The sequence below is a fragment of the Pinus tabuliformis genome, chromosome Q (genome assembly GCF_031772625.1).
Source record: "Pinus tabuliformis cultivar Carrire ecotype Pingquan chromosome Q, CPIR1, whole genome shotgun sequence".
Taxonomy (NCBI): domain Eukaryota; kingdom Viridiplantae; phylum Streptophyta; class Pinopsida; order Pinales; family Pinaceae; genus Pinus; species Pinus tabuliformis.
In genome coordinates, this window is record NC_142296.1 from 638651200 (window position 1) to 638676889 (window position 25690).

The following is a 25690-nucleotide window of genomic DNA, read 5'->3' on the forward strand; positions in this document are numbered from 1 at the left end:
GAAGTATACATTGAGCAGCCAGATGGTTTCATTCTTGGAAATGATCCAAATCTTGTATGCAGACTGAAAAAGGCTCTCTATGGTCTTAAACAAGCTCCAAGGGCTTGGTACTATCGTTTGGACAAATATCTTCATCAACAAGGTTTTTCAAAAGGATCAGCAAATAGCAATCTTTATATAAAAATTGAAAATGACAAATTGCTAATACTTGTTGTGTATGTAGATGATATTATCTTTGGCAGCAATGAAGAAACTATGAGTCAAAGCTTTGCCTTGGTGATGCAGAAAGAATTCAAAATGTCTTTGCTTGGAGAACTGACATATTTTCTTGGATTGCAAATCCAACAAAATGAAGGAGGGATCTTCTTGTCTCAAACCAAGTATCTCAAGCAGATTTTGAAGAAATATGGTATGGAAGAAGCAAAACCAGTATGTACACCCATGGTCACAGGATGTAACCTCAGTGCAAATGATGAATCAGCAACAGTGCATCAACCAACCTACAGATCTATGATTGGAAGTCTACTTTACTTGACAGGTACCCGACCAAACATCATGCATGTAGTGGGAATAGTTGGAAGATTTCAGGCAAATCCAAAGGAAACTCATCTTTAGGCAGTGAAGAGAATTTTCAAATATCTTCAAGGGACTCAAAACTATGGCTTATGGTATCCTAGAGATACAGATCTCACACTTCATGCTTATACAAATGCAGATTGGGCCAGAAGCGTGGATGACAGGAAGAGCACAAGTGGTGGTGCATTCTTTATGGGTTCCCGATTAGTATCTTGGTTCACCAAGAAATAGAGTTCAATTGCTTTATCTATAGCTAAAGCGGAATATGTGGCTGCTGCATCTTGCTGCACTCAACTCCTTTGGATGATGCAGACCTTGTAGGATTTTCAAATCACTTGTACACCACCTATCTCCATCTTATGTGATAATACAAGTGCAATCAGCATTTCAAAGAACCCAGTCATGCATTCAAAGACCAAGCACATACCAATCAAGTATCACTTTCTCTGAGAACAAGTGCTTGAACAAAAGGTCAAGTTGGAGTATGTTCCTTCTAAGGAACAAGTTGCTGATATACTCACCAAACCATTGCCCAGGGAGACCTTTGAATACCTCAGGCAAAAGCTGGGGGTTGTTGATGCATCATCTTGTTGTTGACTCTCTTCTGATTGTTGGTTGTACGCAAGGTTCATATGGGGTATATGCGTACATTTGCTGAGTTGCGGATTGGTCGAAGATCGAATGGCATAGGTTCAAGGGGAGCATATAATGGATTGTTGGCATTATGGAGGAAGTACAGAAGAAATATTGTTGCGATATGTCTCTATCTCTTTCATGGTCATTTATGGTGTTTGGTGGATTATGGTTCTTCTTTGCAGATCTGGTTTGTAGTCAGGGGGAGCATGGTCTTAGGGGGAGCATAACCCTTTGCCCTTGATGTCAAAGGGGGAGAATGACATTGAGGATCTTGAGGTTGCCATCAATTCCGAAGGGGGAGATTGTTGGCATTATGATTCTGGTATGGCTCTACGATACAGGTGTTGTACTTGATGGCAACTCACTCAAGTGGCAAACTCTGTTCAGGCTCTCAAAATGATGGAAATTAAGAGGTTCACAGGTGAATGGTTCAAAAGGTGCGGACCCGCAGGTTCTCCTTCCAGGAAGTACGGTCATACCCGCAGCTTATCCGTTCAGAAAGTGCGGTCCCCTAGTTCACTCACTTCAAGGCAGAGAAGTGCGTTCACGCGGGGTTTCTTATGTTTGGCCCGTGGTATTTAGCCTGTCGTTCATGATCCTATGGTTTTGGCCCGTGGTATAGGATCTAATTTAGCCCCGGTTTGGATCCCTTGTATTGGTTATTGATGGTTTTGTCCCATGGTGTGAATAAGGGCTTGACTATAAATAGGGAAGGAGATCACTTGGCTTAGACATCTTTGAAATTTGAATATCATAAGAACTGAATTTTGGGTTATCAGTTTTTAAAAGCCAGATCTAAATCAAGGTAAAATTTAAAGGCGAATCCATTGCTGAGTCGTGATCTCTCGGGCGCATGACCAGATCTGTGGATCTAACTGTCTGTGGTACATTGGAGGACTGTTAATTTGGCCCTAATCAGAGGTTCGCAGGCGATCTGAAGGCGCAGTGCGGGGGTACGCAGTACAAAGGAAGGCACAGTGCAGGTATATGCAGTGCAGCTGAAGGCGCAGTGCAGGGTACGCAGTATAGAAGAAGGCGCAGTGCGGGTATACGCAGCACAGCTGAAAGTGAAGTGCGGGTATCCGCAGGTGTATATTGGTGAAGTTGCGGACCTGTTTTGAAATATTTGTTGGCTGCCTGTTTTCTATTTGCTGCTATGTTCTGGGTTTAGGTTACTGGTGTTGTTTTTTCTGTTTACAGCATTCTAAGAAGTTTGGGTGGCTCATTGGATTGATTGTATATGGAGATTGGTTGATTCACATGTACTTGATGTTTATTTGATGTTCTTGGATCCAGTCTAAAAATTAATGAAAAGTGGTCCTTGAAAGAAAAGAAGTAGGGGGTTGTAACTCCCTTCCAGGAGAGACTGGAAAACGAGAGAGAGTTGTAGCTCTCTGCAGGTTGCAGCCTGCGTACTAGTAAAGGACTGCACCAGTACAAAATCATTGTAAAAGGAGTTTCTAATTGAAAGAAGATAGAGACATATTGCAGCAGGTGGTTTTCACCCACATTGGGTTTCCACCTTATATCTGGTGTTCTTTGGTGTGACTATCTATTTTTCTTGTTCATGCTCATTATTTTATGGTACTGACATACAATAATTCAAAGTATAAATATATTGAAAAAGAATTTGATAATACTGATTCACCCCCCCCCTCTCAGTATTATTTCCAACATAAAACATATAGAGTAGTGAACATGGTGCCTCCAAGCAGGAGGATTCACATGAAGAACAACCAAAGAAGAGATGTTGCCTCCACATGAAATGAGAAGATGCAAAATAAAATGAGAAATTTAATGAGAAATTGATGTTTAAAGGGAGATTGAGCATATGTCAGCCTGGAAAGCTCCATTACATAGTTTGGCATCCATCATGGCACTAACCATCACAATGTTATGATAAGGAGACCTGACTGATGGAATTATGCTAGTGGCAACATTATAATGGACCAGAGTGTTAGAGTTATGGTAATGGTAGCGTTAACATTATGACAGTGGCACATTACATAGCTTGCATTACGTAATTCAGAGTAGATACAAGTTTGATCCCTTTCCAATTCATAGGATGTCAAAGTTGTGTATCTAATGTCTATTATGCATAGATGCCAGACCTGAGATAGAGTGATTTTGGAGGCCAGAACTTTTACATTCCAGAGAAGCCAAAATTCCATACCTCTTACATGTGAAATGCATTACAGTGCCATACCTACGAGCAGTTAGAATATGTGAAAGCAAAGGATGATAAAGGATGTCAAAGGAACCGAGTTAGAGGAAACTAGACCAGTAATAATTTCACAATAATGACCTTTTGTTATTATTGTCTTTGGAAAAAAATATTCAAGATTGGATAAGAAAGGCATGTTTGTCTGAGATCAAGATCGTAGAGTTGCAATCACAGGCTACTCAACTCATAAACGAAATTAAACTAGTGAGACATAAACATGTCATTGAGCAGACTAGATGGCTTGATGACTGCAATAGACACACAAGAGATCTGTCATATTCAAATTCAGTAAGGAGCTCAATACAACTTATAAGCAATACAAACATGGAGAGTTTGAATCATTGCAAGGCTAATAATACTAGGAGAAAGATCGAAGACCTATGCTCAAATTCAAAGGTCTTATAACGCATTTCAAATATCTTAAAATCATAAGGTTTTGTGCAATTCTATGAAGGTGATCAAGTTACTAGTTAATCTCATATTTTGTGGACTACAGGTTATCCTAATAAGTAGCAAGGAAACTACTTTGAAGAAGGACCAAGACTGAATTGTATAGAGGCATTGTAGGCTCATTTGGAAGGTTTGATCCAAAGCTCAGTCACCCTAAAGGACCACAATTATCTTCAAAAAATCTGATATTTATACAAGTATTTCCAAATAGAAACCTCTCACTCCATCGAGTAATGACCATTTTAAGGAAGATCAATTTTGCCTACTTTTGGGACTATTGAAATCCCTAAAGGGACAAACTTGCAATAGAACGCTATAGATATCTCAAGGGACTAGACCTATTATTAAAGGTAGCAAAAGGAGAAATTATATGTAAGTGTTGAGCAACTACAAAAATATGACCTAAACTCAAGAAGAGGATCAGTCTAGCACCTTGAGTAGAGATTCTTGACTTAGTACCCTGGAAGCTTCTACTGTATACAATATTATAGGAAGTACCAAGCTTGTGAAAGAAGATATCATTATCATCATAAGGAAAATAGCAGTCCACGTAAGGCATGTTTGAAAGGCATCTTATAGATATATTAAAGCGACAAGTGCATAGATATAGTTCTATGTGCCAATTAGAAGAAGATGCATATGAGAGGATCTAGGTAAGATTGAACAAACGACCTTATAGGCATGTTCTATAATGATATATTAAGCCCAAACTAGCAGGCATGGCTTGATGAGCCTTTCTACTAGATATTTTGATTGTACTTGAGGAGAGCGACAGAGCTCATAGGTCATAGCTCGGAGCCTTACCTTATAGCTTTTCCTATCAAACCAAGGCTGCCATTGGTTCAAGAGTGACTAGCCTCATGACTTTCCATACAAGAAGGAAGGACAATTAGCACCAAAATCTCGCAACTGGTAAATAGTAACAAATAATTTCATCTCCTTAACATTTATGTATGTTATAATTTTGTCACACATGCGCCCTGGCATGCCCACCATGAGACGCCCCCATGGGCATTGAGTGCCATGGTGTGCCTAGCACGTGAGACCCCCATGGGAACCCAAGCGCCCCACCTTCGTGCAGGCATGCCCAGGGCACAATCATTCACCATACTGTGCAAATCAGTGAACACAAATCATTAGCTCATCAATGAAAATAAAATATTATCATTTGTTGTTTAAATGTTGCATGATCAATATTCAATTATAAACTGGATTTTAACACCTAAACATTAATTTACTTAATACTAAAAATCATTATGAGACCCCTCGTGGGAAATTCGTTCATGGGCAGTCATGGGACAATAATACTTCTTTTTTGCAGGTTCCCCTTTCCAAGTTGGGTCGACCCACCAACTCATTGCACAAGCACCCTAGTTAGGCGGGCACTCTGGCGTGCCCAGCACACGACACCCCCATGGGCATTGGTCACCCTAGCGTGCCCAGCACACGACACCCCCATGGGCATTGGGCACCCTAGCGTGCCCAACACGTGACACCCCCATGGACGTCATGTGCCCTGGTGTGACCAGCACATGACTCCCCCATGGGCACCCAGGCATCCCTCCTTCATTCTCTCATCAATGACAACAAAATATTATATTTTGTTAGTACCCTGTTGTATAATCAATCAATTATAAACTGACTTTTAACAATCAAACATTACTTTATTCAATTTTATAAAAAAAAAATATGAGACCCCTTGGCAGGAACTTTATTCATGGGAAATCATGGGTTGACCTTACTTTTTGTATGTGAGCGCCCCTTGCCAAGTCAGGTCGACCCACAATCACATCACACGAGCACCCCTACCGGGCGGATGTCCTGGCAGGCCCAGCTCACAACGCCCACAGGGACACCCAAGTGCTCCGCCTTCATGCGAGCCCATCTAAGGCACATGCATTCTCCCTGTTGTGAAAATCAGTCAACACAAATCATCAATGACAACAAAATATTATCATTTGCTAGTATGTCCATGTTGCATAATCAATCAATTATAAACCGACTTTTAACACTTAAACATTACTTTAGTCAATTTTCTAAAAATCATTATGATACACCCTGGTGGAAACTCAATTCATGGAAGGTCATGGGCCGACCATACTTCACATGTCTATTGTTGGCTTAGGGGGTCCTAACCCAGGTTCAGAGTTAGTTGCTCCAAAAAAATCCCTACACTACTATCCCTTTTGGCATCAATCCATGGTGCACAGACTAGAGTCTCACCGGAAGCAATATGGGGGGATGCTGGAACCAAGTTTCCATAACCAGAGATCAGTGTGATGTCCTTTTGGTGACCTAGATCTGTCTTCGCGCGGACCTCTATGCTCCTGTAGCCTATTGCTGTAACTTCCTCCCACGGGGGCTTCACTAGGGGAGCAATACCATACCACGTGGGTTCATATTGGGGGATATTTATTGAGGAAAAAATGACATAATATATTGGGGGATATATAGGGGGTAGAGGGTTTTTATATTGGCAAGTATAAAAAATGGAGCCTAAAGTTAATGAAAAAATATAAAGGGGTATAAAAAATGTTAATGAAAAAATGGATACCTACAATATTTAGTGAAAATAGGGGTTTTTCAATTGGGAAGGTATATTGGGTTCATATTGGTAGGGGGTTAAATAATGTGATTTTTAGAGGTATTTTCCAATATGTAGTCAAATTAAGGGTATTGTTTAATATGCCATGAACACACATGATATGTCAGAGGTTCATTAACTTAAGCCCCCGTGCCTCCTCCAATCGGCCTCTAGACCTCTGCGAAGGTCTACGTCTAGCTTTTGTGGACCCTAAATAGGTGAATTAGCTACTTATGCGCACCATAAATTACTCTTAGACCATTAATTGCTCAGATCTACTTAAGTGTTCAATAACTTTAACATAAAGCATTATAATCTTTGCGTAATCATTTAACATTAATTGCGTTCATATAACAATGTAGAACTAGTAAAGTCGTGCATCAAGACATCATTATTTCATAAAACCATTATTCATCCTAGCATAAAGCACATTCATACATAACAGAAGTTAATAGATAAAACACAGGAATTTCTACAACAATATTCTTTATTGATATTCAGTTAAGCTTATAGACTCAAGACTTCCCTGCGCACTCAGCTGTAGGGGTCCGTGCACCCAGCTGCAGACACTACTCTAGGCCTCTATGCACTCAGCTACAAAGCCTTTTCCTCCTCTAATACTTCTACTTCTACACTAGACTTCTTCGCTTGTACCCATAGACTTCTTCTTCCTTGCCTTAGACGTCCCTAAGACACACCTATATATACAATCTCATGGTTCGTGAACCATGGGTAGATCTTCAAAATCCGACTCAAGTTACATAAAGGAAAGGTAAAACTCTTTTTGACTCTTAACTAGATACGCACTTTGCGACCACAACTTGCGGAGACTTTACATCTTTTTACATCAAAATTTGGGCTTTTGCCCCAAAACTAACCTAGGGGACCCCATCCCAACAGGCCCCCAATACAAATATCATGACCCGCCCTCAAGTCACTCAGCTAGCACGAAGATCTTGCTGTGAAGATCCCCTAGCTCCACTTGCACCACTGCTACTTCAACTGCGCTTTGTGTGGCTGCCTGCTTCACCTATTCAACCAGCTACTCTGTGGCTGGTCCCTCGTTGTCCTCCTTGATCTTCTACTATGTAAGCTACAGGTTTGCCAACTTTTCCTGTATGTTTGTGGAGAATTGGTAGGCTTATTCCAGCCAAGGATCCAACCGCGCCTTAAGGACTACCTCTTTCTTCTGCATGGCTTCCACTTGTGCAAGGAGTTTCTTCCCCTCCTACAACTTGGCAAGGCGCTGTGTTGTAGTCATTGTGCATGCCCTCACCGGCACTTCGTCATATTGTTTTTGAAGCTCGCGGGTCTCTGTTTTTAATCTCTACAGGTTAGGATCTTCCTACAGGGTCATCACTACTTCCATGGCCTGCTCAAACAGCGTTGTGTAGTAGACTACTGAGACATCGATAGTAGCTATTCCATCCTTAACAGTAGCTTCGCGTTGTTCCCTAACTTCTGGCGAAGTGGAAGGCTGTGACCTGAGCTCTAGTTCTGTGATTTTTCAAGTTGAGCTCGAACTGAACTTGGGCCACCTCTGTCTTAACGTCATGGACACCCACTGTCAGTTTCCTGATCTTGGCCTCAAGCGATGCTTCCTCCGGTATGTGCAACTCCTGCACTGTCCTACATGCTTTTGCCATTGCGGCCGCGAGCTGGGCATTCTGCACTTGGACTATTTCCTTTGCCTTCAATGCCTCTATCTTCTTGGCAAACATTTTCTCATTGTTCACTCAATACTGGCTGATTAGGCTGAGAGCACATTGCTCCTGCACTTGTAACCTCACTGTCACACATGTTTGCAGCGTGTGAAGATACTCATTTGATAGCGCTACGATGTTGAGGCCAATATTCTTCAGAGTACTCATGCTTACCTTGTCATCGACTCATTCTGTGCTAAAAGATCCTTCAGGTAGTGCAACTGCCCGAAGATCGACTGATCTGACAATATCTGCAGCCTGACTGGCCCTTGGTGCCAAGCTCATTTGTGCAGCACTCACCTACCCTGTGCCCACCTGGATCCTTCTGGTCTAGATCTGTAGCTCGAGTAGATCCTTATGAAGAGTGCCTAACGACTACAGGTGCTTCTGTTCAAACTACTACAACAGTTTCGTTGTGGTATCATGCACTTTATCTTCGATCTCGTCGAGATTGCCTTCTATGAGCGTGATGGGATCCAGCGGTGGCTTTGTTGCTTTCGACTTCTTCTAGGGCCCCTCCTTCTATTGTTCCCTGTATCTCTTCACCCAGAATTGAGTGCTCTATTCTGCATCTCTGCCACCTTCCCGCTCTGACTACTCCTCTTCCTTGGTCTGGGGCGAAGGGGATTTACCGCTCCGCTTAGAGTCACGTTGTTCCTATTCAGCCTGCTACTTTGCAGCGCAGTCCTTTTCCAGCTGGGCCTTCTCCTCAGCCTCCTTCCTTTGTTTCTCGACCAACTCCTGGACTGCCTGCTTTGCGTCCTCCTTCTTCTTTTTCTCCGCAGAGCTCCCTGTGCCTTTGCTAGTGCCTGCGGCTAAATCGGATGGAGAATGAAAATCTACCGGCCAGCACCTGATAACCTCCTAAATGGCATCATCTATGGCAAGATAAGGAAAATTGAACCACTTCTACCGTAGATCCTTTCGCACTCCAATATATACGCGGTGGAAGTCTGCCTTAAACTCTGTGTACTCTGATAATTGCTCAAACACAGTCAGGGACAATCACGCTTCTAGTTGGTGTCCATGCAAATGCTCACCTCCATCAACACCCAGAAAACATTTGTCTTCATGACCCGCGCGAAGTCCTTTGTGGCCCAAAGGGAGGAAAACTATGCAGCCTCCGACAATCCTTTCTCCAAGGGAGGAAATTGGTTGTCCTCCGACAGCTCCCAAGCTACTAGCATGATGGAGAGAAACAACCATCCATAGTGGAAGTTTTTTCTCTCGTCCTGAGCCTTGCGACAATTCGTAAGGAACTCACTATAGAGGTAGTGCTACTAGTTAAATTGCACGCCTTCCATGCACTGTGCAGCTAACGAGATTACTGGCGTCGGAAACTCATCCGCATGGAATTTCCTCATGACCTTACCAGTGAGGATCTGCATGGCTATTTGCACCACGAGGTCAGTGATAGATGTGATGGAGTACCCGTGCAACTTCTTAACTAGCTTGAACTTCTCCTTCATCTTTTCTGCTAGGTCGCGCTCACTGGTTTTTCTGCCAAACTCCTTGGCCGGATTCAAGCCTGAATGTGGCAGGAGCATGATCCAATGGATCAGCATGTCTGTAATTGGGATCAGTGTGCTCAGCCACAAACATCCATCATGTACCAAGGTCAGAAATTGCTTGATAACGATGATATTGATGTTGGAGTGGTGGTAGTGGGGCACCCACAGCAGGTTCAGCAACCCCGACTAATTCACTCTGCGAATCCACTCAACTGGCTCCAACACAATGACACCAGATTCTTTATAGTACACCCACTTCATGTAGTTCTCCATCATGAGGTGGGGGAACCTCTCATGGTCCGCCAAATCCCAGCCTTCCATTTTCAAATGGGGAATCCGTGCCAGGCGTGGGCCTTCAAAGGTGATTCCTTTTGGTAGCAGGGGCGTATTTATGAGGAATTTCCCCACATCTGGGTCCTTAGTTACCTTCACCTTTCCCTTATGCAGAGGGATGTAATCTAACAGTTTGGATATGGGCTCCACACCCTCGACATCTATATCCTCTGCACCCTCCTTGACCTCCAAATATACCACTTTCCCCTTATCCTTCACCAGTTGCTTATCCTTTTTCTGGGCCTGGGTAGCAGAGTGCTACCTTGGTGACTCGTGCACTGGAATTGGCCACTTCTGGTTGTCTTTCTTGGGCTTGGGATTTTCACGTGCTGGTGTAGGCTTCGGCCTAGGCGACATCTGCACCATATGCACAGAAGCCGAAGCCTCCATGCTTACAACTTCTGGAGCCGCTCCCTCGGAGGCAACAGTTCCTCTGGTGCTTGCACTTTCACCTGATCCGGACATGCTGCTGAGAATAAACTATTGGGTATCCTCAGGGAAAGTATCAAACAAAGAACTGGCAACTAAATCTGTAAAAAACTGAGGATTCATAAACAACGGATAGCACAACTCAAAAATTTTAAGGATGCAAAGTGTTCTTTGCTAGATGGCCACTCTTAATTTATAGGAAAATTTGAATTCAAATTTGACCGTTCCCCCCAAAATCTATCCATAAATGTTGATTTGGTGGTAGATCTTCAAATATTTTAGCCTTAAATGCCCCCGACCCCGACCCGCTCCTCTTAACCATCTCCTAGTTGTAAAATCATGAACAGTGACTGTAACGGTCATTTTTTGGCTGTGTTGTGTGGTGTCCCCCCTCATAGTGCAACTCTCTTCGCACGCCTTCTGATACTTTGACATCACCCTTCTCTGCGCAGCCCCGTTGTGGCGTAGTTCTACCAACCAGGCAGTGTAGTTTATAGTCCCGCGCTCCCTTGCAGTTGCCTGGAGTGCTAAGATTTTCCTACCATCATGTAGTCATTGAGTCAGATCCCCTGTGTATGGCTTCAACCGGCTTCCATTTAGCCTTCCCGAAAATGGTTCTCCATTCAACTTCGTGAGCTAAACTGCGCCACCATCTGTAATTTCTTTGAAGACATATGGCCCTAGCCATTGCATCTGAAACTTCCCTGGAAACTTAGCAAACTTGCTATCATATAATAAAACCAAGTTATTTACCTTGAAGGTGCGCAGTTTGATGTGTCAATCATGCCAAGATTTTTCGCGTTCCTTCTGAACCTACTGATGGAATCCAACCAGAAACCTATCTTCTTCGAGCTCCATTAGCTGCGTGAGCCGTTCTTCTAAGGCTCCATGGTCCGCCATTCCTATGAAATCTTCTATGCATAGACTAGGCACGATATATTCCATTAGCATTACAGCCTCTACACCATAAACCAATCGGAAAGGTGTCTAGCCTATTAGCTTTTTGCAAGTAGTTTTGTATGCCCATAACACCGCTGGTACGCACACGTCCCAATCATTCCACTGTGCATTGAAAATCTTTGTCAGTGCATTCTCCAATATCTTATTGAAAGCCTCAACTATTCCATTGGCCTGAGGATGATATGGTGTACTTTTCTGATGGTAAACCTGGAACTCTTTTGTGAGTGCAATGATCGTTTCATTAAGAAAATGTGTACCGCAGTCGCTCATCAATACCTTCGGGCAACCAAACCTGGTCAACACATATTCAAACAAAAACTTTGTTGTTGTTGCCCCTGTACAGTCCTTCATAGGCTGTGCCTCTGTCCATCTGGTAAAATATTCTGTCGTGGTGATAATGTAGCGCGCACCTATTTACTTACCTGGGGACTAAATCGGTCCTACAAAATCAATTTCCCATTTCTCAAATGGCTGCAATGACACCTACGGATTCAGTGATAGATCATTCCTCCGCGACGGCCTACCCGTTTTCTGACATGCATCACATGCCTTACAATATGCTTTAGAATCTTTATGCAGCATCAGCCACCACAACCCAGCGTGCAACACCTTTTACATTGTTGCTTTCCCTGCATAATGTCCTCCCACAACTCCTCCATGAGCTTCAACGAGGATACTATTTCATTCAAAATTGGGCACATATCGTCAAAGTATCTCGTCTGATCCCATCTTATACAAATGGCCTACAATTACTGAGAAATCGGCTGCGTGCACCACCAACTCTTTCTTTAGCTAACTAGTCTAGCCTTCTGGAGCTGTTCCTGTGGTCAAAAAATGGATAATGTATACAAAGTGGTTGTCCAATACATGCACCATAAAGAGTTGCACGTCGGGTAACCCTTCCTCCAAATTAGTAGGCTCCTCCCTTGTCTCAATGCGCGACAGATGGTTAGGTCCTGCATTCAACCTTCCTGGTTTCACAATTACCTCAAAATCATATTCTTGGAATAACAACAACCATCTGCATATTTTCCCCCCCAACACAGGCTTATTGACTAGGTACTTCAAGGCGGAGTGGTCTGTGTACATCTTGAAATGTCCACCCAATAGATAGTGCCTGAACTTTTGGAGCGCATACACCATAGCCAATCCCTCGCGCTCTGTTGTGGAGTAATTATTCTCAGCCTTTGACAATTTTCTGCTTGCAAATGCTATAGGGTGATCTAGTTCTCCTTCGCCAGCCTATGTCAGCACTGCTCCCAACACAATACACGAGGCATCAATGTGCACATGGAATTATTTCTTCCAGTCCGGGAAGAACAAGATCGGTGCGGTAACCATTTTCTCCTTCAAGATGTCTAGACTGCACTGACATTCTTCATTCCAACAGAAATTAGCATCCTTCTTTAGCAACTTTTCCATGGGTGCATAATCTGAGCATAAACCTTGATGAAATTTCGATAATACACAGTATGACCCAGCATTGTGCACAGCTATTTGACACTCCCTGGGGCTTCCAAATTTATTATTACCACGATCTTGGCAGGGTCCACCATGAGTCCTTCATAGCATACCACATGGCCCAACAAAATCCCAAAGTGGACACAAAACAAGCACTTCTTCAGGTTCAATGCAATCTGATACCTTTGGCACGTATCCAACATTAAGCGCGGACTGTCTACATGGCACTTGACTATCCCAAACACTATCCAGTCATCAAAATAGACCTCCAAAAATTTGTGAATAAACTTTTTGAACGCCACGATGACTATGTGAGAGAATATTTTCGGCACATTCTTGAGTCTGAAGGGCATCACCGTATACTGAAAACAACCCCATTCCGTCGCAAAGTTTTTTTACTCCTGTCTTCTGGCGCTATCTTGATCTGATGGTATCTAGAGAACCCATTAGTAAACGAATAGGCCTCCTATCCTCCAAAATTGTACAGGACCTTGTCAGTAAACAGTGTCGGGAAAGGATCATGGACACAGACATCGTTAAGCTTTCTTAGATCTACGCAAATCCTTATTTCATCCTTCTGCTTCTTTTCCTGAACTACCATTGGGCTCACCCAATCAGATTCCTCCACTGGTTCAATAATACCTGCTTCAAGCATCTTGTCCAACTCCAAGTGGACCTTTTCCTTGTATTTGGATTAAGGCAATATGGCCTCTGCTTAACGGGCTTCGTGTCTAGTTTCAGAGTTATTTTCATCACTCCCAAATCACCTATGATGCCTTTCAAGTCCGAAAATTTTGTAGGGAATAAATCCTGATATTCGTGGAGCAACTCAATGACTTTATCTACTGTAGCATCATCCCAATAATCCCCAATCTTCGCAAACTTTGGCTCCGCCTCTGTGCCAATGTTTACTTGCTTAGTTTTCAATGGCACAATGATGTCTGGATTCTCTATCTGCGGTCCCTCAACCTCATGGTGGCCTCCTGCCTCTGGAATATTGATATTCCTTGGATCCTCATCCTCTGCTTCAGCAGTCATATTACAACATTCCAGCGCATGGCGCAGTTGGGTGCTCCATTCTGGTTGAACCAATTCCAAAGGATCCTGCACGATTCAGAAGATCGCTGCCCTAACCTACTGCAGCGCCTCATCAATGCTTTTGAACCCGTCTTCAAAGTTGAATGTCCTCACGAACCCTTCTCTTAAGACATCCCACTCTGCAATGTCGTGGCAGAGCTTCGTTTCCAAATACTAATTCATAGGGATTATGTCCAGAGTGTGACAGAATAAATGCACCCATTCTGGTTGCGCTCTGTTCCATATACCTTAGTCCATTTGGCCAAATGATCGTGCGGATCATTCCTCCCATCATACTTCTCATTTATCCTTACTTTAGGACGACCAAATCACGTCCTCATCATCCTTTTGTAATCTCAGCATTCATCAAAGATGTCTTTGTGTGTACCCCACCACCAAGCGGGCGCAGTGCGTAGTGCCCAGTCCAATGCCTAAAAGCGGTAATCCTTTGGAACTTCTCTTTCAAAACCATCCAAAAATTTATCTACATCAGTTAAACCATTGTAATAAGGAAAATTTCTTACCTCCGATGACACACGTTGCAACGATTTGGTCATCATGTTACAGCGCAGTGTGGATACTTCATGCAGCCTGTTTTGCCAATGTTCCAATTCTTCGTCTGAATCTAAGGTACAGGAACTTTCGCAGTCCCATGCAATTCATCCATCAGTTGTCGGATTAACCCAGTCTTGGTCTCATGATGTGATTTTATAGATCTGATCCAAATCATCACCACTCTCCTCATAGTTGCACACTGGTTCAGTATAACGCGGTCCCTCTACAGGGTCCAAGGGTACTACAACGCGGAGCGATTTCCTTTCAAACGACATGTTTCGCTTCTTCAAATTGATGACCCAATTCATGTTGATATCCCAATCAATTCCCAGGAGTGCAGGGTACTAATTTCTATCATCAACAATCTCTATTACTCTATTACTTCAAAATCAGCTAGATCGCTCGCACCTTCTATATCTACGGTAACTCCCTGCAATCATCCCATAGGGATAATCATTTGCTGGTTCGCCATCCTTAGTTTAATCGAAGACCACTGCAGTGCAGGTCTCCCCATTCTCTCCTAGGTTTTTTTAGGCAATACGTTCGCGTCAGACCCCAAATATAGAATAACCTGGTCCATCTCATAATCTCCTATTTGTGTGGTAAGCCTCGTCTCATGCCCTGTTCTTGTCTTATGCCTGTCGATCTTTCTGACTACACAGGGTCCATTAGAAGTAATATCCTTACCGGCACATTTGTTTATCAACTCCTGTAGCCCTTTCAAATCCTTGTTATCACACAGTAGTTTCATACAAGTCTCCAAGAAGGTGGTAAGCACAGAGGGGTCAACTTCTGCAGGTAGTTTGTCCTGACTTCCTGAGGTAGAGGCCTCAACAAAGCTTTTCTTCGCTTCCATGAAAGTTTCCTTCACATGTTCTAGATCAAACCCAACCTCCTTTTCTAGAGCCTTGCGGACCCATCCACCTTCTTCAGGCTACTTTCCCTTATCATCACCAGTCGCGATCCCACTTCGCAGTACAATATTCACATTCAGGTCCTCTTCGCGGGGCTCGACCCTCATCATCTGTAAGTTCTGGGTAGGATGTTGAGGTTGCACCTTCTTCTCCTGCATCTTGGCCATCAGCACAAGACATTCTTCAATTGTGTGGTCAAACTAAGTACAGTATTGACATGACGAGCATGTCTGATTCATACACTCCTGTGTGTAGTGTCCTGGCGGTCCGAAATTGTAACAAATGACCTGCCCTTGACCCCTACCAGGTCCTCCTCCTCCTCGGCCTCGTCTGCACCCCTGGTATCCTCCACATGTTCCCCCAGTGCCCTGATCTGGAGGTCAAGTTTCTGCTTGCATTTGATACATAGGTGTCCTCTCCATCATTAATTCATAGCTCCGACAGTGGTGCTCATTGTGGCCCACCGATTTGCAGAAATCACAGAACAATTGTTGTGGTGTCTGTACAAACTTTTGTAGCAAATGGAAATTGTTTGTTACATGTTTTTCGGCTAGTTGACAAATATCACACCATAGCACAAGCCCCGTGCTTGGTCCTACTGGAGCTTCCTTCCTTAGGGGCATAGGCCCTCCTCCTGTGATGTAATTCGTGAAGACAACGCAATGATCTTTATCATGCCCCTGGTTTTTACACTTGAGACACCAAACTTCTTCGCGCACCTCTGGCTGAGCTGCTTTTTCCTTTTTCAAGCTCTACAACTCCAAGCAGAGGTTCTGCAGCTCTGCATGAATCTGTTGAACTCCCAAAGAAGCGTCCTGGATAGGTGACTCATACAATCTCATCACGATTTCCAAGGCTTTCGCCTAAGTTCCTATCTTTTGCTATGATAAAGCAATCCTCAAGTGGGGTAGGAGAACAGCTATAAGCCAATCGCAGTGTTGTCTATCTGTGAGATTCATATTGGCTTTGTAGATCCCGCACTTCCGCCTTTGATCTAGCTCCCATGGCATTTCACTGGGCCTCATCATGATTTCCTTGAATCCAATTACTGACTGCGATTCATATTTAGGCTTACCGAATTCCTTATTCAAAGAAGTCTGAGTATCTGCCAACGACGCCAATGGATTATCAGTGCAATACTTCACATACCATGTTAGCGCGTGGTCTTGTAGAGCGGTGACTAACTGCGCATTCTTTATATTATCATCTGTAATTTTTTGTGTTGTCCACACAGCCTTCGCAACAAACCAAAACTAATCTGGATCCTCACTTCCTAAGCTCTTGAAAACTGTAAACTTCATCGTATTCGACATATTGACCAGCGATGGCGTGGGTGAAGGTGTATGTTGTGGAGGTGAAGGTGGAGGTGGTGTGGGCGGATGAGGTATACACGGAAAATCTTGTCTTATCAACTGGACAGTGGTCTGCAATGAAGCCTATGTTGCTCCCTCATCGTCACTTGAAGGAGGTCCAATCAATGGACTATATTAAGGACCTGTTTTTTCTTGATTTCTAAAGCTTCGTCCACTTCGCATAGATCCAAACATCAAGGTAATGGAGTAACCTGCTTTTCACACAAGAGCATCTTAATCCAAGTATTCAATTATCTCAAGTACTTACCTCGCGGTCCCTTGAAGAAGTGTCGCTTTGCTTCGCTATAACTGACTAAGGTATCAACCGTGAACTCTATAACAAATCCTCTGATGACTCAATCAAGCCATTGATCAAATGCGCTTGCGATCTTATCTTCAGAAGCTTCCAACCTACGCACGAGCTCTGGGGTCCACACTATCGGACCATCAAGCCTCCACCTTCCTTGGCCATCTTCCAATTTAGTGATCCACTCGTATAGTTCGATCATGAAGGTGTAGAAGAAGCTTTTGTGCATTTCTGTGTACAAATATCGATCCAACCACTGTTCTTTCCTCAAGCGTGTATTCCTGTTTTCTTATGCCACGAATTCATGGATCTTTTTATCCAACCACTTCTTAGTCGGATTCCAATGATGCGACATCACACATCTCTTTATGTAGATCCCGGTCTTGGAAACAGAACCATTTGTTGGCTTAGGGGGTCCTGACCTAGGTTCAGAGTTAGCTGCACTAAACAAATCCCTAAACTACTAGCCCTTTCGGCATCAATCCGTGGAGCGCGGACTAAAGTCTCACCCAAAGCAGTATGAGGGGATGCCGGAACCAAGTTTCTGCACCTAGAGATCAGTGTGATGTCCTTTTTGTGACCTAGATATACCTTTGCGTAGACCTCTATTCTCTTGCAACCTATTGATGTTACTTCCTCCAATCGGCCTCTAGACCTCCGCGAAGGTCTATGACTAGCTCTTAAGGACCCTGAACAAGCAAATTAGCTACTTACACGCACCATATATTACTCTTAAACCATTAATTGCTCATATCTACTTAAGTGTTCGATAACTTTAACAGAAAGCGTTATAATCTTCGCATAATCACTTAACATTAGTTGCGTTCAGATAACAATGTAGAACAAGTAAAGTCACGCATCAATACATCATTATTTCATAAAACCATTATTCATCCTAGCATAAAGCGCATTCATACATAACATAAGTTAATAGATAAAACACAAGAATTTCTGCAACAATCTTATTTATTGATATCCAGTTAAGCTTACAGACTCAAAACTTCCCTGCGCACTCAGCTGCAGGGATCTGTGTACTCAGCTACGGACACTACTCTAGGCCTCTACGCACTCAGCTGCAGAGCCTTTTCCTCCTCTAAGACTTTTACTTATGCGCTAGACTTCTTCTTCCTTGCCTTAGACATCCCTAAGACACACCTATTTATACAATATCATGGTCCACGGACCATGGGTAGATCTTCAAAAGCCAACTCAAGTTACATGAAAGAAGGGTAAAACCCTTTTTGACTCTTAACTAGATACGCACTTCGCAACCACAACTTGCGGAGACTTTACATCTTTTTACATCAAAACTTGGGATTTTTCCCCAAAACTAACCCAAGGGACCCCATCCCAACATCTACCCGAAAACCGTGTCTCCTAGTTCACTCGTCATCAAACTTGTATGGTACATCTGCTTAACAAACCATTAAAGTGAAAATTGGAAATTATGTTATAAACGTAAATGAGCTTCTCTTCATTTCAAGAATAATATATTCTCTACTTAACAAGGCCAACCACATGAAGGTGTAAGCTCATATCACCCATCACGCCCCCCCCCCCCCCCCCCTCACATTACTCTCAATTATCCATACCTAATCTATCTACTATAATATATTTGAAAGAAACGCAGTAACACTCAAACATAAAAACTAGAAAAATAATAATTTAACGTGAGAAAAAGAGAACAAACCAACTGAAAACATATAAATACATACCTTGTACTTTTCAATATTTTGATATCATTAATCTTATTCCTCATCCATCTCATCATCTGCAACATCCATTTCAGGATTCATGTACAAAGGACTCACCAAATCAGAATCAACATCATTATCATTATCATCATCATCATCATCATCATCATCTGGAACATGATCTTCTACATTTGGTTCAACTTATTCATGTTCTTTGTCCGACACAATGTCAATATCATATAGTTCATCTAAATTAACATTGTCTCAATTAACATATATTCCTTGAACTTCTTTGACATCTTTGTTTGACACTGCATGGACCCCCTACTCTACATCATCTTCTTCTTCAATTTAATCTTCTTCTGCTACATTATACTTTACGTACCTTCCTTTGGGATCATATATAACAACATATGACCAACCCACTTTACCTAGAACATATACATAAAATACATGTTCACATTGGCTTGGAAAAACATATCACTCTGATCCTGGCTTAAGATTTCTTGTATCAAGCACGATAAATCTGTTAGCATGCTCAATAACAAAGCTATCAAGGTCACGTTCATGGATTCATAGCCTAAACAATTTGACATCGCAAAACTCACACTCAACATATATCATCCATATAACCATAGTATCAATTCTCTGAGAGTTTTGGATGTTTGTCACCTCTAGAGGAAACATTGATAACTTGAAATATTGCCGTTAACCCACTATCAGAATTTTTCATCTTTTCATCCAACCTTTTGATGTGAAATTTGCGGAAATTACACCACATTTTTTGTGGTGTTTCAACTATAATACATCAAACACATAAAAAATGTATTTTCAATTGATATGCATGCATATTTATACTTGCAAATTTTAAAAATTAAGAAAAAATCACACCATATGATGCATCAATATAATTGTAAAAAAACTTAGTATGGGTGAATATGTTTTCCTAATAATCTTTTAAACCATATGCTAAATCAATTTCCCTCTATGTAATATTGGTATCTCCACTATGTTGAGATTATTTGACCAATGAAGACACACCATACCATGTTAACCTACCATTATTAGCTTGTTTGCATTGATGAGCACTAATATTGCAGCAAGAATGTTGCAACTCCTGGAGCTACCAACTTTACTTTAACAACCTGGGGTTCGTACAAACTTGGAGGTGACAATGTTGTATACACAAGTAAAAGTGATGGTTCTTCCTTTTGTCATTGCTCAGCTGACGAGAGACCACTAGGGTTTGCAAGCCAGACTTCTATGGATTCAGAATAAGCTTGGTTCCTTGATGAAAGAAAGAGAAATCTACTCTAAGAGAGAGTTGATCTAATGCAATAATGAAAGAGACTGAAATTCAATGTTAGGGCACATCATTTACTAATTAACTGCTAAGAGATGTGTTTTGCAATGATGCTAAATTAACATGAACAAAATGCTACTATCCTAAGCATGGAAGCTAAGAACATCAAACACAATTGTTATGCATGTAAAGGACTGTAAGAAATCTGTTTTGTCTTTTTATGCTTTTCATGAAAAGTCAAGTGTGTAAACTAATCTCTTTTGGTGATGTGGCAGGTGGTTTAGGAGTGTTGATGAATGGCTGGAAGGTTCAGGAGATAGATGGAAGGTTTGGGGGACCATTGGGTGACCTTGGGAGGTTTCCTAGAGGTTTTACCTCAATTCAGCCTCAAAAAAGGCCACTACAGGAAATCCTACAGGATGTACTAGAAACCTACAGGATTCCTTATATTTCTATAGGATGCAGCCGTGAGAAAAACGATGGGTGTTGGAGGTGATGGAAAGCTTAGGGAAGGTGGTTGATGGGTGGAATGGAGTGAGAAGAGGCCTAGGATCACTTAGAACCCAAAACCAATTTTAGGAGATGGTTGGATTTGCTAAAAATGCTTGAGGAAATTTCTATGTAAAATGATGAAATTGGTGAAGGTTTTGATGAAAACAAGGAATGCCTATGGGTGAATGAAGTTGGAAGGTGGTTGCTTGCTATGAGATCTCTGTCTACTTCTGAAGTGCCTACTCTGCATCAAACATGTGTAATTTCCAAAAAGTCATGTAAACAAGAAGAATTCTCATGAACTAGAAAAGCAGAATTTAATGAACTAACTGTCTACCTTATGCATGAAGAAATTGTTGAATAACATGGAGTCATGGATGAGATCTACTACAAGAATGAAGATAGAAGAGATGGCAATGAAATCCTACTTTTCAAAACTGATCAAATGCTAGCTTAAGTACAACAAATTCTAAATATCATGAAGGAAATGGAAATTTGTCTTTTTGGGCTACATAAGGGTCTTTTCCTCAAATCATGATCCCAGAAGGAAGAAGTGAGGCCAAGACACCTACTGACAGCTTTGTGGAGCCTATTTTATCCCTTCTAGCCTGCTACTGAAGTAAGGCACAAATAGAATCAAACTAATAAACAATTAATCAAATCTACACTATTTGCAATGAAATACTTCTAACAGCAGTTTAACCATGAATCTATGAAACTAAGCTAAGATAAAGATACAAGAAGAGAAGCCTTTGCTGCTAGGGTTGGGCCTTAACCCAAGAGCTTCAACCCTCTAAGTTAACTCAGTACTAAATCAAGAACAAACTCATTATTATTGCCAAAACAGAAAGTTACATCAAAAAGTATTCCACAAGTCTGGAGCTCGAAAATAGCTATAGTTTTACAACAACAAAAAATTCGAATCCTAATGAGGCTCTAGGCCTCTCTACTTATACAACTAAAGTCTCCAACGACTTCCTTAAATTTAGGGAGACTCAGCTCCTAAACTCGAGATGAACTACTCTTTGTCTATCACTTACTCGGCTGCCTTCTAATCTTCATAGCTTGGATGCTTGCACTCCGAGCTGGTGGGATTAATGAAGGAATATTTAAATGGGGAAGGAGTAAATGAGGAGGATTTACCTCCTACAATATCTCTCCCTTGTCCCTTTCAAGTTTCAACCCTTAGTCTTTGCCAAAATTCCTTGATTTTCTCTTCCAAACCTGCATTCAATGCATATTAGTCCACTAGGCATAATATCTCACTTTAACTCATCTCATTAGACAAAATATAATCAAAACATGTAATTACTAAGATAGAAGGTGAATTAAGGCCCATATAATTACCCAATGATGAGGCTCATCATCACCCCCTATTGAAAGTGTTGCTCATCCTCTAAGCAACTGTTGGCTTGTTTGGGCCTAACCCAGGTCCGGAAGAGTTATTTAGCCAAACAAATCCCACAACTACTAGCCCTTTCGGCAATAGCCCACAAAGTGCGGACTGAGGTCTCACCCGAGGTAGCAGGGGAGGGTGCTGGAACCAGGTTTTCGCACCCTAGGGATGTCTAGATGTGTACTGGAGGGCTCACGCACTAGTCTATAACTCCGCGCTGCTTGGCCTTTATGCTGATCCAGGGTGATTATAATTTTCTTATTCATATGCTATTCTACTTGAAGGAAGCAGTTATGATTTAGAACTATTCAATAGGGTCTTTAAGCAAACATTTAACCAACATAATTTATTTGCGCACAAAATGAACCCAGATTCGCATACATTCATCACATTTGCATTAACCAGATATAGAAAGGTAAATCATAAAGACAGATGCGCGATAATACAGAATTATAGAAGCAAACTTATCTTTATTATTATTCTTCACCAATACATCCAGATCTACCCTGCGCACTCAGTTGTAGGGGTTCGCGCACACAGCTGCGAACTTTCTAGGCCTCTGCGCACACAGCTGCAAAGCCTCTACCTACTACCTAACCCTCGACTCAGACTTACAAACGCTTTCGATATTTCTACTTCAAGTACCCATTATCTTTCATGCTATCAAAATTCTATTTTCCCTACCCATAGAGCCTCGCTCTATTTATACCCTCCCTTGGCCCATGACCCCCTACGTAGGCCGACTCTAGTTACATCTTTTTACATTGTTTTCGGGTGGACTACCCTTTGACTCAACCTATCACAATTCACGCTCCACGTGTTCAGCGGAGTCTTTATCCTAACTTTACCAAAAATGTCCAGCTTCGCGCCCTGTAACCGTTGCGCGGGGCTTCCGCTACCCAACAGTCCCCCAACACAATCATCGTGACTCGTCCCGAGTCACTCGGCTAGTACGTCAATCTTCTCGCGGAGGGCGGTGAGCATCCTCTGCACCTCACTTGTTCCAGCAACAAATTCTTCTGTCATCCGTTGCATCAATTCCACGCGTGCGGCCGTCAACTCAGTCTCGGGCGGCGCTGTCTCAATGGTGGCATACTCGCTTTGCATCTGAGCTACCCAGCGCTCGATGGTGGTTGAAACTGCAAATGCCTCGTCCAGCCATGGTTGGAGACAAGCTTTAATCACGGCTGCCTTTTGTCGAGCCGTGTCAACTTGGATCTTTAGGTCCTGGGCTTCCCTTATCTTAGCCAGGCGCTGCGTGATAGCAACCATCGACACGGTTCCTTTGGTCCTGTCATAAGCTTCCTGAAGCTCCCGAGCTTCGGTTTCCAAGCATTGAAGAGTTGGGTCCTCCTGAAGGGTCGTGAGTGTGACAATCGACTGTGTGAATAAATCCGAACATTCCTTCATTGTTCTTGTAAGCATTTCGCGAGCAACTATGATGATGTTCTTGTACTGCTCAATGATCTCAGGGGGTGTTGCCGGCTGAGCCTTCATTTGTAACTCTGTGATCTGCACACTAAGCTCCCAGTGGATCCGCGTGACCTCCTCTTTAGCGCTACGGAACCCAGTAGCCAGCTTCTGAATTTGGGTCTCAATAGGGAGATCAGCCCCAATCTCCAACTCTGGGGCACTTGAGCAAGCTTCCGTGACAAGCTGCTGCATTTGATGGTTCTGGGTAATGGCTTCGTCCCTTTGGAGGCGCAACTATTTGAGATTTATTTTCTGCTCCTGGAATATTTGTTCGGCATGGCCTTCCCTGGTGCAGAGCTCTATCGTGGTGTTGTCCTGGAGTTGTTGCAAGCTTTCGCGTGGTAAAGCGGCTACATTGAGTCCCAGTCCTGTAAGTCGTCCTAGCACAGCTCTGTCCTCCGCGTTGTCAGTGATCATCACACCTGCCGGAATTGCAACAGAATAGGCAACTTGGGACTTCAGTAAAGGTTCTACAGCTGACATGCCAGAACCCCTTGCAGTAGTGCTTGCACTTGTTGGCGCGACACAAATCCCTAGCATCTGTAGCTGCTAACAAAGCTCCCCCAACACAATCTGCTACTCGGACATGGCTTCATCGAATACATCCCGTGTGGCATCGCGAACGACATCTTCGATGTCATTCAGGTCACCCGCAGTGAGGGTGGTCACTTCATTGTCCGTTTTAGACGCCTTTACCTTCTTCCGTGGCTTTGGCCACTCTGGTGTCGTTGAGCGCTTTAAAGGGGCACCCTTAGCAGTGGATGGAGTATCTGTCGCGGCTGGCTGAGTGGTTTCCTTCTGACTGCCCTTGTCCGTTGTCGATGTCTCACCGCCTGGTTGTGTCTTACCTACTGCTGCTAGTGCCGCCTCCTAAGATGCTTTAACTTGCGCGGCAAACTGTTCATTCTGCTTCTGCTATGCAGTGTGCTTGGCTTCCTCCTTTCGTTTCCGAATGGCGGCCTCGTCACGTGCTTCCGTGAAGGGTCTGTGCCAAGCCGCTGGCCACGTATCCACAATCCCGTCAATAACATCGTTAATGGCAATAAACCGGAGTGGAGTCCATGCCTGAGCCGGGTCCTTTCGCGCCCTGATATAGACATGATGCATGTCCGCTTTAAATTCGGCAATGTGCTCCATGCTTTCATAGATCTCGTCTGTCAGGCGAGGTAACTAATTAATCCATTGACGCACAATCGCATCCATCAGTACCCAAAAAGTCTTGATATTATGAATTCGTTCTACGTCCTGTGTCACCCAAAGGGAAGCATATCGAGCGACTTCAGGCCACTCTGGATCCAAGACTGGAAACTGGCTCTCCTCGGGTAGGTCAGTAGCGACTAGCATGATGGATAGAAGCAGCCATGCATAATGGAATCTCATACCTTCCTCCTGCACTTCACGGCAATTGGTCTGAAATTCTTCGCAAAGGAACTGCGACCAGTTGAACCGTACACTGGCTGCGCATTCCTCAGCAAGAGCAATAACTACAGCGGGGACCTCAGTGCCGCGACATTTCCTCATGACTTTCCCCGCCAGCAATTGGGTGGCAACGCGAACTACATTGTCTGAGATATTGTCAATGAGATACCCTCGCTACCCTTTGGCGAGCTGGTACTTGTTTTTTAGTCATTCTATCATCGTGACATTGTTACACTTATCAGTAATTCCCCGAGGGTCTCTACCATTGCAAGGTAGGTGCGAAACGCGATGAACCAATTCCGCTGTGATACGAACAGGCTTACCAACCCATAAGACATCCTCATGGACTAAACAGAGCAGCTGCTTGATGACCAACATGGTGATAGGGGGCCAGAGAAAGTGAGGAATCGACAAGAGACAGAGTAACCTGGCTTGATCCACCTTTTGTAACCACGTCTTCGGCTGTAGGATTGTCACCGTCCCTTCTATCTTCTGTTCCATTATTGCATCCATCATGAGATGGGGAAATTTTACTCTATCTGCGAGGTCCCAATCCTCGAACTTCATTGTTGCAACACGGCCAACCACCGAGTTCTCCACTAGCACACCCTTTGGTAGCGACGGGGTGTTGATAGCAGAGTCGACTTCATCCAGATTTGCTAGTACTTTGGCCTTCCCTTTGCTTGGTGGCACATAATTAGGTCGTCGTACTGGCTGTATGGGGTCTTCTTCAGGGAGGACTTCTTCGACGTATGTGGGAGGACCCTCAGCTTCATCCTCGCTTTCAATTATTACCGTTTTAGCCTTCTCTTCCATTGTGAGTTTTCCAGACTACAAATGC